The following is a 17611-nucleotide window of genomic DNA, read 5'->3' as shown; positions in this document are numbered from 1 at the left end:
GAGCGTAAAAACAATTTGGTAAGATTTTTATTTGAGTTTTCGCGACTCACATTCTTTTGTCTCCATTGATCAGACCCTAAATGACTGAGAAAGCAGCACACAGCTGTGAATAACACATTAGATGTTTGTGGTCAATTTAAGATAATGGCAGGCTCAGAGACTTGAGGGTAATCAACAACCAATCTCTTCAACGCTAATGAGGAGAAATGTATCAAACCAAAATTCTTGGCATTGGGATCTTGGTAATTATGAAGAGCAACCGCAATGGAGCATGGAGGCAAGCAGCTGAGCCTTGTTGTCCAACTCTGTGCAGTGTGCTTTTAAACTCTGTGATGAAAATCTGTTGTCGAACTGGTGAAATGGGTCTTGTTGTGATAATGGTCTTGATAATGGTCACAAAACATGATGCAAACAGGGGATTTAGAGTACATCTTTGATTATTACTTCCTGTTTATGCTTCTAATTGTTCTTTTTTTCCCACTTTGTCATCACAATATTAAATGTGACCCAAAAAGATTATCAACTGTAACAAAAAGAATATAGATTAAAAAGACGAAATATACTATCTAAGGTATACAGTATGTCTTCTTTATCTCATTTGCAGATGGTAGATGACCACAATCAATGACCTATACAGTATACTTTTTTTTCCTGTTCTTACTTTTCTTACTTTTCTTGCTAAAAGTAAAAGATGCGATACATCCAACGTCAGTCAAGTGTTGCAGGTGCTTTTTCTGGGAGTATCAAACCCAGATCCAACGTTCAACCTCAAACATCTCTACTGTATATAACAGCTAATTGAGTTGGTATTCCTGTTCAAGCAATTTGAAAACATAATTTGTAAAATGGATTCAGTAAGCACTGGATTAATGGAGGTTCTCCTGCCACATCTCAGATGAAGCATCAACTGCCAGAAACCAAACAATGGACAATTATATGGACAAATGTCTATATAGTTATATGTACAGTATATATACTGTATTCCACTCAGTAAAGGGGGGGGGCAGGGTTTGTCTTCTGTCTTTATTTGAAAACCTTTTACCTTTTGAAAAGGAAACCTGTAAAAGTAATATCTAAGAATTGATTCATAATTTATTGATTTCAGGCTAGGTACATAATTTCAAACACTAAAAACTGTATTGGCAGTACTTATATTGGCAGTGGCGATTACTCCATATCCAGTAACAGTAGTCATAAAACTGTCTTCAACTATTATACTGAATTTCTTTCTTCACCAACCGCTCTGTGTAAAAAATAATTTATGTATTTAATATTGTCAGAGAGGTGGAGTAATGGTCCTCCTCTGTGTCCCGTGTGGTTTAAGAACATTATGGCAGGGATAGGAACCTATTATAGTTGTATCCACAACTGTTTGACTGTCTTTTTCTTGCTGTGTCTCTTATTAAAATGCCTTTGATGAATGAAATTAGTTCAGAGAATAGCTGTAAAAAGTAGTGAAGTATGATAATTTGCCTGCTATTGAGTTTGAAATGCAAAGCTTAATAGCAATGAAGATGGTTTCTCCAAAAAAGTGTAATACTATTTATAACGTTTGACTGCATCCTCAGTGGCTCAACCTAACTTAATAAATTAGTTTATGGGACATTTAGAGACAGTACAACACATTTTAACAATGTAACATTTATTTGCCACACTGAAACTTTTAAGATCAGATTAATGAACTCCAGCTCCATTTCCTTGTTTGCTTTAGATAGTTTAAGAAATAATGCATTTTTATTTTTTAGACAGACTCTGTAATGTGGGACCACTAAACAACTGTTAACACTGTCACCAACTGGGTCACATCAATCAGCTCTAATGAGCTGAGCCAGTCACCCATACCTCAGGAAAACATTATGTTTGATGATTAATGTGCAGTATTTTTTGTCACCTTTATTTTCAATTTTTTTCATTTATTTTTAATCCCCCAAATTATACCACTTTCTCTCTTGTGAATTCAATGAATACAATCGTTGCTGTTTGATTTATGTCCTCAGAGGAGAACATTGTATCAGCTGCCTCTCAGCCTGAGGTGTGTCTTGGTTATTCATTACATTTGTCAGTCAAGCAGTGTTTTCATAGTTTGTTCAAAACATTTTTGATATCTGGAGGTGTGTGTTGAGACCTCTTGAAATCAAAGAGGCTCAGCTTTCTTGTACAAGTGATACCATCATTGTGATCATCACCTGAACAGCCTCTCATCATGTCCACTTATTGCCACTCCTAGGATGCTTCAGCAGTCTGGAGGTTTTTAAGTTGTTACTCCAGACAGTTGAATAGATTTAATCATTTCATCTTATCTGCACTGTACAACTATACATCCTCTTTTTACTGCTCAATATCTTCAAAAGTTATTTAGAGCCCTTCCTCTCAAATGGACTGTAAATCTAACATTCTGCTAAACTAAAATGACAAGGGGCTCAGGAAAACGGGACCAGTAAAGAGGTTTTTGCAGCTTTAAATATATATTGTGTCAGCATACCTGTTGTCACACTTGGAGCTGTTTTTTCACTGTCTCTGTTTGTGTGTGTATGACACCCCACCCCTTATATTAATGAGGGGACTTAAGTCCATCCCTTTTAGACCATGTGCCTGGCGCAGTGACCATTTTTCCGCTGTTAAAATAGCAAAAATGGATTTGGACACGCCCCAAAGGCACTTGCGACATGTGCTTCACTCCATGCGCAGTAGAACGTTAAAATGGGGCCCTAAATCTCAGTGTTCTTACTAGCTAAAGGAGAAAAATGGGTTGATGAAGTGACTTTCCTTCTCCTTCCTCCCTCTTCCTAATTGCACCAATAAGCCTGCGGTGGCAGTATTGTATGATTGTTTGTTTTGAGGGCTGCATTACAGCTTATCTAATTGGTTCTGATGCTCAGAGGACTGGTAATATTTTAAACTGACTGAGGACAGTGAGAGCTATTGGGCCATTGGCAAATTGCCTCTGAGGCTCAGATGAATGGATGCATAACTTACACAGAAGTCAGATCTCTTCAGCCATTTGACTGGTGTAGCTGTAATCAAACAAGTACAGACTGTTTGGGTATCTGGACCTCTAAGTGGGAATGATATAGCTATACCACATCTGTACAACCTCTATGAAGACACACACACACACACACACAATAAAATTAGCATGGAAATGAGCTGTTTTGTGACTCTTTGATGTCTCTTAATGATTGTACATTAATGTTATGTCTCTCTCCCTTCTCTTCCCCAATTGCACTCCCTTTCCCTCATCCTGCTCTTTCCTGCAGCACTATGCTGAGATCTCGGACAGCCTTTCAACCATGTTGGAACTGGGCTCCTGTTTGGTCAGCTCTCAGTCTCTGACAGGGGAGCACAATGCTTTGGGGCTGTCTAGAACCCCAGGAGGGCCAGAGTGTCCAGATGATGGTCTGGATCTTGGCATTGGTGCAACGTGTGGTAGCAGCACCCCCAGGCGCCAAATCCTCCACACATCCCCAACAGACTGTGAAAGCTGGCAGAAGCATCGTACAGGACTGGTCGGTGGCTCGAGCCTGTTTTCTGGGTCCCACTCCCTCCTGGAGCCCCCAAGTCTCTCCACCAGCTATGACACTCTCTACCTCCCACACATGTCTGTCCCTGCTCCACCTCTACACCAGGACGGCCTCGGCCTGTCTCTTGATGTGACCTCATCGTTCGAAGTCGGAGGGGGAATGCTGGGGGTGGAAGGAGAACTGGTGGTCAGTCCCAATGTGATGAAGAGACGTCGGGGTGGTCTGATCGAGCAGAGGGACATTGTGAAAGCCCACCAGGCTCATAAGATACAAAGCACACCACAGGCACGACGCAAGGAGTGGGAGTGAGTATGATTCTGATTTAAACTCTAAACCCTGACTTTCTCTTACTTACCCACTAAAACGCTCTGGGAGTTTTCTACATGACTGTTTTTCTGAATGGTCTGAAACGTATAGATCACATCTGCTCACAACTCTCATAACATGGGGAAACAGACCACAGCAATACAGTTGTATACAATATCAACATTTGTTGATATGATAACTATTAGGAACTATTTTTTATTGAACTTGTACTAAACAAACATTACTAGGCTATTTTTACATAGCAATTTTGTGTCCAATTAAATTAAAATAAAAATTTAATTTAACTTTATGTAAGAGCATTTACTATCCAGCTTCTGTGGTACATTAAGTTTATTTCAATCTCCACCTGTGAGTAGTGAAGTCAGTGTACCTGGGACCAAATTTTAATTTGACAAATCTATGCAGCTGAAACTGATATAATGTTTAGCTTTGTGACTACACTTGTGAATACCTTATTTACATAGTGAACGATCAGGTAGAAGTAGGTGAGACACACTTTCCTAATACAGTAATTTTCATTACAATACATTTATGGTGATATAGTAAACTTTCTTCATAATCAATTAAAAATATGAGACCAAACCAGTGTTTTCTCTCAGAATTCTCTCTTTGGGTACAACTTGAAATAATCTATGAAATACAAAAATACTAACACATGTTTTTTCATTAGTATTTTCAAAGTCACAACGAGGACAATGTATGTGTTGACAGAAGCTACAGATGCAAATATGCCTTAAAGTATTTAAAGCATGGATTTGTGTTTAGGTCTTTTGATTGCCAATTTAACTGCAACCATCCTACAGTGGAATGGAGATGGACAGTGTCTTCATCTAATTGATTATCGTAAGAGTGTAATTTTAGCAGTTGTTTGTTTGTTATGTTGTCATCTCAGTCACTGACGCAGTGATGATGATTGTCATCATCACGCATCATATATATTTGTATGTGTGTATGTAAGTGTGTGTTTGTCTACCCTAAGTGTGTGTTTAAGGTATGCTCATTCACATGCTCATGCCACGTGTATGTGAGTGTGTGTATCTATTTACTGGTTTCCTGCCCTGGGGTGCAGTGGGATTTCTAGCTGATTATAGTGGTGAGTGGAATTGGCCCCAACTGCGCTTCCACACCCTTCCTCACCACAGGTAGAGGATGCCACATCCCATGCTGTGTTATGTGTATAACTAAAGAGACAGAGACTTGAGGTGCATGATGGCAGGAGACAGATGACGCACAATAAATGGAGGGGGATTCGTGAAGAGGGTAGGGGCAAAATATGTATTAGAAATAAGAGGAGTCATTTTGAATGAGAACTTTTTCCATTCAAATTTGCATTTGTTAAAGTCCATGTGACAGTAGTTGATGTGGGCAATTACTGGATTACCAGGCCTGTAGAGATGCTCGGTCATGGACTGAATAACTATTCTCTGGCCTGCCTGATATAATTAATATAATATTAGATGTCAGATTTACACTTCTGATACTGAGAGGACAATGACCATAGTGAGTCAGGATCTGTTACAACCATGAAAATTTACCTCTCAGGGCCACTTAGAGGCAAGCACACCTGACAGGACAAATGGAAAATGAAATGTTGCACCTGAGCCAAAGTGTGCACCTGCTTTTATATTTTGAAGGGGGATCATTGTGATTTTAGACCAAACAGAAGAAATGTGTTTATAAAAAGCTTATGAGGTTTTTTTTGTACCTGTTATTAGCAGAGTAATTATGTTTGTTCCTCTATTCATCTTTCTCTCTATAGCAAGATAATTGAGAACCTACTGGCCAGATTGTCATGATATTTAAAAGTCCTAATAATTTTAATACAATGCCACCATCAGGTCAAATTCTCTTCTTGCCCCTTACTTTTGTTCATGACAACGTTTCTTGAAAACCAGTGGTAAAACTCCCATGACATTTACTGTAGATAGCCATGACTCCCAGAAGACTTTTCTGAATGTCTTAGTGATTCCTTGATGTTTTTTCTAGTGTCATCCTCAGGCCAAATTTCACAGGTTGCCATGAAATGTCCTGCCCCTAAGAGCACCCTGTAGCTCACCCTGTAGCTCACCCTGTAGCTCACCCTGTAGCTCACCCTGTAGCTCACCCTGTAGCTCACCCTGTAGCGCACCCCCGGGCCAGATTTTATGCAAAGTAACTACTGGCATGAAAGTTGTATAGGATATTAATGTTTCCTGGAAGATGACCCTCATGCCTATTTAGAAATTTTAGTATGACAGTGGTGCAAGAGGAAACTTGCAGACTCACTAAAACTTCTGCTTGGTACAAAATATAGCATACTGTGTAGTAGTTTGATTAATTTGCTCTGTTGATTACATTTACAAAATCTTCAATGTGCTTTGTCCTTTTTCTTACCTCTTGTTGTGTGGCCTGAAATGAGCAAAGCAGACTCTATGAACCACTGACCTTGTTCATGTGCCACCAAATGGCATCTTCTGAAAGCTTCTCATGTCTCATTCAGAGCCCTACTTGAAATACATGCTACAATAGAAAACACTGCTTTTTAAATGAGGCAATTAAGCCTCCAGTTCTGGTATCTTGTTATCTTCTTCTGCTGCTTTTAGCAGGGGGTTAACTGTGTTTTGTTTGTTTGAGTAACAGATGCATGTGTGTGTGTGTGAGTATTTGTAACATTTGACATGTGGATAAAAATATCCTTTCGGAAGTGCCGGATAAAATAACAGTACTCAGTGTTGGCTTTAACGTGACCTCAAAGACAGTAATCACACTGAATCAATCAGGCAGAGCGCTAATCTTTTGGACTCTATTTGACCTCGTGTGTGTGTGTGTGTGTGTGTGTGTGTGTGTGGTGTGTGTGTGGTGTGTGTGTGTGTGTGTGTGTGTGTGTGTGTGTGTGTGTGTGTGTGTGTGGCACAGGAGAGTGTTTATTGTACAATTTGGGAAATACCCAAACTCCCAATGACATGATTTTTCTGCCCGTATATCAGTTGGAAAGGTTTTAGATGTTTTCACCTTGACATTACAGTATTTAGTATCTGTGGAAACAATAGTTTTTTAATTAATCAATAAGGTAGGAGAGAGAAAAAAATTAAGTTCGGCTACACAAATCTGTATTCATATTATGACCCTTTTCCAATCTTTGCTTTCTTTTGTAATCTACTGGACAATGTTACCTCTTCTGACCTCAAACAATTATGTAGATGAAACCATTTAGAGGGGAAATTCCTCTTTGTTGTAATTGCTAAGACCTCATAGACATCTGAAATGTGGCAAGGGGTCCCTTTTTTGTACTGGATCACAAGCCAAAAAGGTTGTGAATCAAAGGTTTAATATTTAAATGCATTATATTTCATAAGGTTATCATATGTTTTTATTTTAAATCTTAATCTGTAAAGTAAATAGTAACTAAAGCTGTCAGATAGATGGAATGGAGTATAATATATAAGATTTCCCTCTGAAATGTAGTGCAGTAAAAGTATAAATGAGGGAGGAAGTCTACAGTTTTTTGTTGTTATGACTGCTGTGTCAAGACTCCTTTACAATTGTGTAGTGGATGCCTGTTGTTTGCATTTGTCCACAAACGGCCACACAAACATTCAAACCATTGCCTTTTCCAACAAGTGATCATTAAAATGTATTTGCATTTAACTCTCACTTTCAGATTGGAGTCCCTGCACGTATCTAGCTATCATGCCAGAGATACAATAAATAAAGAAGCATTAAATGGAACAGTTCAAGTAAAGTACAAGTATCTTCAAATTGTACTAGATTAGTTCCATTACTATGTTCATTTACATTCCACCACTTCAGAGAACAGATCTCTGCATCAGTTTAGGGTCTTCAGTTTCATGTCTGATGTTGCTGGTTTTATTGAAGAGAGAAGCAGTAAAAGAAGAGTTGCTATCTTTGTGGGAGTAATGGTTAATTGAAAAGTTGGAAGCCAGAGATTCAAGGCAGTTTGAGTTGTTAAACTAATGGGTCCATGCACTAAGTATAATTCATCTGCATTGTTTACGTTGTATAATGAAAAATCCTGTTTTTGGGAGTATGTCCTATTTCACTGTCGTAAGACGTGTAATCCAATTCAGCGGCACAAAGCGTCCGCTTGTTCCTTTATCCAACTTGTACAATGAAAATGTCGAGTGCTGGAAACAGCCTTCAAAGTAAGAGTTGGGCGTTTTGAAGCGTGTTGGCCGCAGCTGTCAGTTTAAGGAGAGCGAAATGAAATAAATACAACCTAACAACAAATAGCCTGAATAATTATACAGTGATATTTCCGCCACTTTCCCACAACTGAGAGAGATAATCACGGGGATTTTCAAAGTAAACACACTGTGTTTGAGACAGAGACTGTGCTGCTACTTATAACTTATTGTTATACATTTAAATTACTATAGATCATACTTCTGGCAACTTAAATTGAATTGTATTTCTGATAACAACCTAAACGACGTGACACAAGGAATTGTAACAGCCTCAATGACTATTGAAAATTAAAGACCTAGCCATGTTTTGTGTGCTGTGTTCAGAAGACTGCCCTCAAACTGACACATTAGAATTTAAATTGATACGTAGTGATGTGACAGCCCAATATGTTTGCTAATATGGACGATAGATATTGGCGAAAAATCATTCTAACTGACAAACGCATGCTTGTATGCATTCACTGAGGAAATATTATGAAAATATAATACAACTTTCCCGCCAGAAATGTCTTTAAAAAGAAACATTAGAGATGAAACCCCTTTTCTGCTGGCATGGAAGATGAATATCCTCCATGTTTTCACGTTGTTATACGTCTAGGGTGCAAATAGCTCAGCTGTGTGGCCGAGGCTATTTGTACCAGGGGTGCAAATAGACACTCCGTTAAGGTATTGACCAAAATAAATCGATACCAAGTAGTACTGAATCGTCAAACGATACCTGCAATCAATCCTTTTTGCACTCAGAGTTAGAAAATATGACTATTTGTATGGACTTTCTCACAGCCAATCATTGCAAGCGTTCTTCAATTTAATTCGACATGTGATTGGCCCACTGCCACAGCAGCTACAACCCATCTGTGGTGGTGAAGTCGCGGTCAGTTTGAGTTAGCGTGCTTAGCAGTTCAGTGTGACTACTACAGGCCTGATACACCAGATAAAAGACAGCACAAAATGTGTAATGGGTATCAAATGAAGTACTCAGTTGGTATCAGTGTCATTTTAAGGATACTTGAATTGGTACTTAGCAAATATGACAAAAAGTTACTTTTATAAGACTTACCAACTGCAGCTTTAAACTAAAGCGGAAATTGAGCAGATTTCTGAAAGAGATACAAGAGTATCTAGCATATAAGCATAAGGCAAGTTTCCTGGTGACAGCACTGTGAACGAGGCTCTCCCCCAGAATGATATTTACTCCTCAAACACCTAGCTGTCATCTTGTGAATACAAGCAGATTGTGTAAATTGACTAGTTTGTGTGTTTCTCCAATTAGTTCCTTGATTTCTTTGATTTCCATTCTTCTGAGTCCAATGTCATATCTGCAGCTCTGTGTTGTTTCACCTTTCTTCTGCTCTGAATGAGGGCTCATACACACTCCTCTCCAGTAAAGGGATGCACCATGAATGAGACTGGCACTCCATTGTCTCTGGAGGACTGAATTGGGCATTAATTACTAAAAGCATCTTCATGTCATTATTAAAAGAGATTTCAAAAGGAGAGTAAACAACATGTCTTCTTCTTCTCCTTCTCACAAACAAAAGGTAAACGTGTACATCATCTGTTCAAGTTACTGCTTAAATGTTTTAGTAAGAGCATTGGGAAAGGTCCAAGGTGAGTAAAATCAGATTTTATATTCTTGTACTTTGACAATGTAGAGAGAGAAATTAAAATAAAAAATGATCTTTGATTTATTAGAGTTGTAAATGAACTGTTGAAGTGACGATCATTACAATATTTCAGCTGGGCATATTCAAAAATTATATTTGCAGTGCAAATCAGGAACAACTCACCAGATTAGTCAGCTTCACATCAGAAGAGCATTTTGTTATTTCATGAAAATTATCACCCCAGTTTTGGAGTAGAATCATTCAAGCCATCAAACCCTCATATCTGTCTCAAAGCAGAATATGATGCATCAACACCTATCAGAAGGATTTCTCATTTTTTCATGACCTGATATACTGTTGCTGTATGCTGACCGGTAACATGCACATATATCTGCACACAGACAATATACTGAGGGTACTGGGACACCAGCATATCATCATTGTGTGTGTGTGTGTGTGTGTGTGTGTGTGTGTGTTGTGTTATCAGTGGTTATCTGTGAGGCGATGCTGCAAGTGTCCTGTGTTGATACTATTCTCGGCAGGGGTGTTTACGGACTTGGGCAGGCAGTGTGTGATCCTCATCTCTTCTGATCACAACGTGATTGAAACACTGGCTGTGCCTCTGGCTATCCATAAAGCATCCGTTGCTCACTGCTGCTGTTGGAAAATTGCCTGTTTGCAGTAGCTTTTTTCATTCTTTACACATTGAACACAAGCCTCATTATTTATCCACCAGGACAAAGAAAGAGGACCTCTACTACAGGTCTCAGTTTAAGTCTGCATGAGGTTCTGAGCATTGAATTCATCTGGTATTTCTCATTATTTATTCTATTTCTATCTGTATTCATTTTTTCTTTTCTTTTGAATCTTTCTTAAAATTGGTTTTCAGTCAGTACAGACGTGACTGTTGTATAAAAGCTATAACTTTGTGTCTTCCTCTGGCTGAATTATTATTTTCAAAATTACATTCAAAGGAAAAATATTTGCACAGCTTGATCAAGGCAATTTGTTGCTGTCATTTCTGTTTCTCTCAGATGAGACTTTTTTGGGAAGCAGCTCTACAGATTGAGAAGCCAGTAATATCGTCCTGGAAACAGTGATACCACCTCTGGTTTCAATCTGTCTGCTTCTCTAAGTATTTGCCCACAAAGTGTTAGCTCTGAAAGAGCGTATGCACTCTGCTGCCCTCAGAGGACCTCACACTTTCGTTTATTCTAAACCTGTGGACCTGTGAGGCAGACAGATATTTAGGAGAGGAGAGGCAGGGATTTAAAAAGTCCATCACTTAGTCTGCCAGCAAGTCTGCTAGCAGCTCATTCACATATTTCCTTATTCATGTTTGTCTGTTGAAAGCTGAGGGAGTGTGTGATTGATGTTTGAAGCAGAGGCACAATTGGACAGCAAGGCATGCAATCTAAATGTCGTTGTTCATTCACACCAATTTCATTAGATTGCTTAAGGGGCTCAACTGCACCTTAAAGTTAATCTTATGCCATATGTGATTTGTTGCGCTCTCCTTCATTGTTCATGTTTCTTAAAGCTACAGAAACTCACTTCAACTCAATTTGTGCTCAATGGACCATCTCTGAAAAGGTCATCATAGGCAGCTTCCATCAGTGTTTTACTACTGACGGTTTGACACTTTTAGTAGTCCTGATCCTTTCTAATTTCATTAGTACACAACTGAGAGAGAATCCGTCTCTCGCCCTCTCCGTCTCCTTCTCCTTCATTATTGTCTTGCTGTCAGTGTCAGACAGACACCCAGCGGAGTGTAAATGTCAGAGCTGTTTGTCATAAGTGAATTATTAATGATGACATGCTGAAAGCCATTTTCCGCACCACAAAACCATGTGTCTGTCAAATAATATGCAGAATGGAGACAGCAGCATTATTGAGAGAGAATGTGTGTCGAGGGAAAAGTGTAGAAATGTTTGCTCACTAACACGCACTCTATAGAAATGTTTTCATTTAATTCAGGCTGGCATATTTGTTTTATGACAATGACATATTTGTGCTGTGTTTATGGTAGAGAGCTTCTCATTAATCTCTCTGTATTCATTCTCTCTCTTTACTTCTTCATTGCTCTCTCCCTCCCCTTCTGTATGTCCATCTCCCTGAATCTCGATTGCAAAGTGTTGCCAACTAACACTGTTGATGACCATCACAGAGACAGAGAGATATCATAAGTTACTGAGATGTGTGATCTGTCAGCGGATGATAGTGTCCGAGTTTTACTAAATGTTGCTATGTGGTGCAAAATGAAAGCAGTGTAGGGATGAAAAAGACTTTGGGAGTGCAGCAAAGAGGAAAAAGACCAACACAGGCTCAAATAGTGTTAATTTTTGATTTTGTGTATGTATTTAAAAAAAAAGCCCCAACAAAGATTTTGATTATTAAAATTTCTGCAAATTCTAAAGAATTAGTTTGTGTTTGGCTTTAGTGAGCTTATAATTGCAACCTTACCTTACCTTATAATTGCAATATCCTTGGTTTGATTCCAGCTGGATACCTTTGTTGAACATTATCCCTTCCCCTTTCTCTCTCGCTATGTTCCTGCCTATTTCTGCCACCATGAATAAATGTAAAAATGCCAAAACTAAATATTAATAAATGGCTTTAGTTTGCTTCAGTCACCATCTCTGTTTCTGAAATGGTCTTTAAAATTTTAATTAAACCTGAATGTGATGGTATTTCAGAGCACACCATCAGATGGCCTATATTTTCTCTCGCCTCAGAATATCACCGGGACGCCCCCATTCTCCATTATAACCTTAAATGTTACTACCATGCATCTCTGGGCTCATGCCCGCTTTACTGACACCACCTACATCCCCTGAGGGAACCCTCTATGAAATATGGCCTCTGGTCCTCCCTTTCAACACCACATGAAGGCAGCATGTGCTCTCATTTACTATTACACACACACACACACACACACACACACACACACACACACACACACACACACACACACACACACACACACACACACACACACACACACACACACACACACACACACAGCTGCTGTACATGGGTAAGTAGTAGACATGTAGATAGATAAACATTTATTATCTGTTTAATAATTAAAAACCATAGATGTGCAGATAATTCCACTTGCTACAAGCAATATTGTAAATTATGTTTCAGGCTATGCATTGGAAAAAAGTTTAGTGTCAGTTTAAACATTTACAGTTTTATCTTTTAATGAAGTGCAAGCTGTCTTAATTATGCGTCTGGAAAATAAAACAGCTGCCAGAGGAGCATAAAGCTACATTGAACTAATTTCCATTAATCTATAAGAACAATTTATAACTTATTAACATATTCTATCAGTACAAGACTCCAATACTTAAATAACTTTACTGGCTTAACATTGATAGGAGAAATCCTTTAAATTCCTCCTATTGGTTTTTAAGGTAGTACATGTACATGTAGTACAGTATATTTCTGACCTGCTCACTGACAAAACCCCCAACAGACCTCTCTGGTCATTAGATGGTGGCTTTCTGGTTGTATCCACAATAAGATCAGGTGCATTTATTTACTGTGCACCTACCCTCTGCAGTGCTTTGTCTGATGACAAACTATATCCACATTAAAGGGGTGTGTGTGTGTGTGTGTGTGTGTGTGTGTGTGTGTGTGTGTGTGTGTGTGTGTGTGTGTGTGTGTGTGTGTGTGTGTGTGTGTGTGTGTGTGTGTGTGTGTGTGTGTGTGTGTGTGTGTGTGTGTGTGTGTGTGTGTGTGTGTGTGTGGTTCAGCCCATGAGACCGTGTGACTGCTCTGTATGACCTTCCTCGAATATGTGTGTATGTAGGTATTGTGACTATAAATATTTTATATATGTTGTTTCTATTATTTCTAATACTCTTTTTAAAAAAGTAAAGCACATTGAATTTCCATGTAATGAAATATGCTCTATAAATACAGCTGCCTTGCCTATCAGCCTCTTCCTGGAAAAAAAACCCATTTCAATTAACCACATAGATAAATAAACTATAGTATATTGATTAATGTTAGATTATTATTCTAACTGTGTGTACTCACTCTTTGTCTCTTAGAGAGGTATAAGCTTTTCCGAACAGCTGGTCTGCTATCCAGGCAAGTCTACTAGAAAAAAGCAGCACTTTGTGTTGACCTCCATATGAGCACACACACCGACAAATAAAACACTCTCATGAAATGATGTTTGCTTAGAGAAGAGGCACATTTAACCCCCCTCTTTCAGAATAGGAACAGGTCATCAGCTTACACAAGACAGAAAGTGATGTGGGTCTTGAATGTCCTATTTATTGTCAAGCTCAAATCACTGCATTTTAAATGATAAGACTGGTGTAATTATCACATTGTCAACAAAACCCATGACATCAAAAGGTGTGTGGAACAAAACACTTGAATGAGGTGCACGATTAAAAACCCAAAAGCATCAAGGAAAGAAATTATTTCTGTTGCTCCCTTTGCAAATACTGGTTTAACCAGGGTAGTGACGTTTCGAGCGCACTGCTCTCCTTCAGACTAAAACCAAATATATAGTCACCATCTTAAACAGACCAAGGCTCAGGTCACATGACAGTCACATGAAAAATGTTGTGTACACAGAAATCATGTCATGTCTGATAATAGTCCTTAACAGGCAGACCATCTACTGCTGTTTAAGTAACATAGCTAAAAACTACCTTGCCCATCTGTTTTAGAAAAATATTTACCATTTTGAATGAAACAAATTTGTGTGACCCTTTTTAAAAGGGAGGTTTTCAGAAGATCTTCATTTAGATCCAGTGGACTTGAGGCTGAGAGCCACAGACACATAGGGAAGTAAGAAAGGATTTAGAGATAACACACTGTTGGTTTTGGTTCTTTCATGGTATTTAATTTTTTCCCCCTGAAAATTAAATGGCTTCTTCTTTGTGAAGTTAGCATTTTATCGCCTTTTATGCAGGATTTAGGTGTAATGTAATATAACTAGTGTGCGTATGTGTGTGTATTTATGTTATTTATGTTTTTGTGTATGTACATGCTGAAACTGTGACTGTCATATACCTCTTTGGACATTAAAGTCCTGAAATGTCGAGCCCAGTGAATGTGGGCCCCGTCATAGACCTTGAATTCAAAGCTTCAGATTTAAATATCAAAGATGACTGTGCTGTGTTCTCAGAGTTCAATGCTGTTAGCTTATTGGAGCAAATAATACCTTTGTAGTGCAACAGGATTTCTTTCAGCCACTGATGCTTTCAAGCCAAATGGGAACCCTAGCTATATCTAAATTGCCCTTGTTGGCTCCTGTGTTGATATTATAATTCAGTGATAGGTTGTGTAGCATGTGGTCAGCATCAAGATACGCACATTAAGCTTTGTTTGAAACTAATAGGGAAACAAGCCAGATACATGCCTAAATTTGTGTTTGTCTATGTGTGTGTTTGTGAAATATTCATCATCCATTTCTCTCAAAAGAGGAGGGACTCCAAATGCTGCTGTGTGACTTATGTTGCTGCATCATGGAGTAGTTTTGACAAATGAGTAAAAGGCGCTTTGTAAGCAAACTGAGTCCATCATAGCAGCAAACTGCGACCTCAGCGTCATGTCTCTGACCTCTAGTGGAGCTACTGAAAAATGCTTACTGCACAGACGGCCCCATGCATGTATTCATGAGACAAATGGATGGTGTTTAGCCTCTAATCATTTGTTTATATTATGATGGCATCTGAAATTACTAGGTAAATATGTTGAGAGGCATCAGTCCAACTAGGGATTCACACAAAAAGTGGAATAATTGACATAGATTTTCTTGAGAATTATATATGTGGCGCTACAATGAGAGCGAGGATGTGAAATCTGACACATATATAGTTTAAAATCTCGTTTTAGCTTTAATTTGGCTCGTTGTGAATGCATTGTGATCTTCCTCACACTGGGACCTCCTTGCATTTGTAAAGGGCAGGGGGCAGTGGCAGGAACCGCAAATACACCAAGAACTGGTGAATTATTCTCCTTTTTTCCATCTCAAGCCAGACTTGATGTTGTGGTGTCTTTTCAGTCAGATAATGTAAAATTAGCATTGTTTGCTGCACCAGAGGGCTTCCCTACTCCACAGTCTTAGTGATTCACCGCAGCTTCAGTCGAGCTTGTCTGCACAGTATGTTTTTTTCAGATCAGAGCAGCTGCCACTTTTAGGTATTGATGTAGGGATATACTGTCATGTGGAGTGAAAAATCCAGCACACCCAATCTGCAGCTACTGGAATAGTAATCTGAGGAAAGTCACACACATGCATGACATTGCTAAACTTTAATTTTGTAAATATTGGGGCACATTTCCAATGCCAAGTCTGAACATTGATCCATACTTTCACTGAGGAAAATAAGACAAAATAAACAAAATCACTTAGTCACCTTATATTTATTGCAGCTTTGATTGAATCAGTGAAGTAAAGAATTCAGGCATCACTCATACACACCGCGTATTAACTGGTTCCTCTCAGACCTCAGGAGTATGCAGCCGTCAACCAGCCTACCAGCCATCTGCTTATAACTAGCAAGGCCCTTGCACACCTCCATGATAAATTTACAGCTGCCTGTTGACAATATTGATCTGCCAGGCTGGCAGTTTGATTATTAACACACTTTTTATTCACTCTAATTTTGAGCTAGATAGATATATGAGCTAATGGATGGTTTAATTTAAAAAAGGAAATGACTGCAGCACAGAGCAGTCAATGAGAACTCACTCCCTCTTTGGCTGCACAAGTTGGAAATTCCTTATTCATGGTTTTTTTGATTACCCCACCTGCTTCCCATTCACTGTATGATGGATATCCATCATCACGATTTGCACCATGTTGTTGAAAGGTTTGGACTAAGAAAGTTCTAGACTAAGAAACTGCTGACTATTCATACTGTGCAATATAAACATTCTCCAAACCCCCTTAATGTTTTGTTTTCTTTGTATAAGCACACTATATTTAAGTTTTTTATTCTACAAACTTACAGTATTCTCCTCGTGCCTCCCAAAGTAATTTCAGTTCTTCATATGAATAATAACTACAGTATGTGTTTTCAGGGAAAACACCTACAGTGGCTGAATAACATAAAAAACGTTCATATTTCATATGAAAAGCTGTATCTCTGTATGTGATATTGAAAGATGATATATAGTAATGTTTTTTTCTATCTTCTCTAGGGAGGTTATACTAGTCAGTGATACCACAGGATTTCATTTAATTTAATTTCATAATATCCCATTTCTTATTCATGATCTCTATTCGCAACAAACTCAAATCAACTGAGAAAAGGAAAATACAAACATGTCAGTTTTGATTGAATGTCTGCATTCAACATTTTTAAAGAAAACTGGGATGTTGTACAGGAGAATGGGGAATTATCCACATGATAGTTATCAACTTTGCAAGCACAAGCACTGCATACAAAACAGTACATGATCACAATTTGGATTTTACAGTTTTGAAATGATCCAAATAGAATTAAAATGTCTTTTATTGAATGTAGTACCTCTGTTTGTCACTAGATGGGGATAATTTCTCAGCAATCTTATTTTCTTCCTTGTTTCCTACAGCTGAGAATATTACTAAAGGAAAGTGAGGTATGAAACTGATTGTAGGATTCCTGGAGTGACATGTAATATTATTACAGACATGAATTAGTGTTGATATATGAAGCTAATATTGACCTTTCAAATGTCAGATATCAGCCAAAAATGTAATCTACTTGCACAAAGCTGGGGGCATGCTCCTGAAAGTTCATTAAAGCTATAGATAGATAGATAAATATATTCCATTAACTGTTTAAGTAAGGCTTTCACAACTCAGATTATTTATTTATAGACCAACAGTTTTTTGTATCATGCGTGAAATGTGTCACCTGGTGTGTCACTTAGCCCCAAGGAACTGCCAATGCTTAAAGACACAAACAAAAATTTTAAATCACTCCCAAATTAAATTATTATTATTTTCATTGCA

At 38.3% G+C, this 17611-nt stretch overlaps 1 protein-coding gene across 1 annotated transcript in view; it reads left to right on the top strand.

Annotated features, from left to right (window-relative positions):
- Window positions 1-3738: 3738 nt before the first annotated feature.
- Window positions 3739-17611, top strand: part of LOC128361846 (voltage-dependent R-type calcium channel subunit alpha-1E) — an 84697-nt gene continuing 70824 nt past the window's right edge. Inside the window, exon 1 of the mRNA XM_053322411.1 lies at window positions 3739-3826. The gene's annotated coding sequence lies outside the window, so the exon portion shown is untranslated. The remainder of the gene's footprint in view (window positions 3827-17611) is intronic.

The sequence above is a fragment of the Scomber japonicus genome, chromosome 7 (assembly GCF_027409825.1).
Source record: "Scomber japonicus isolate fScoJap1 chromosome 7, fScoJap1.pri, whole genome shotgun sequence".
Classification (NCBI taxonomy): Eukaryota; Metazoa; Chordata; class Actinopteri; order Scombriformes; family Scombridae; genus Scomber; species Scomber japonicus.
This window is presented reverse-complemented; position numbering and strand designations above follow the sequence as displayed.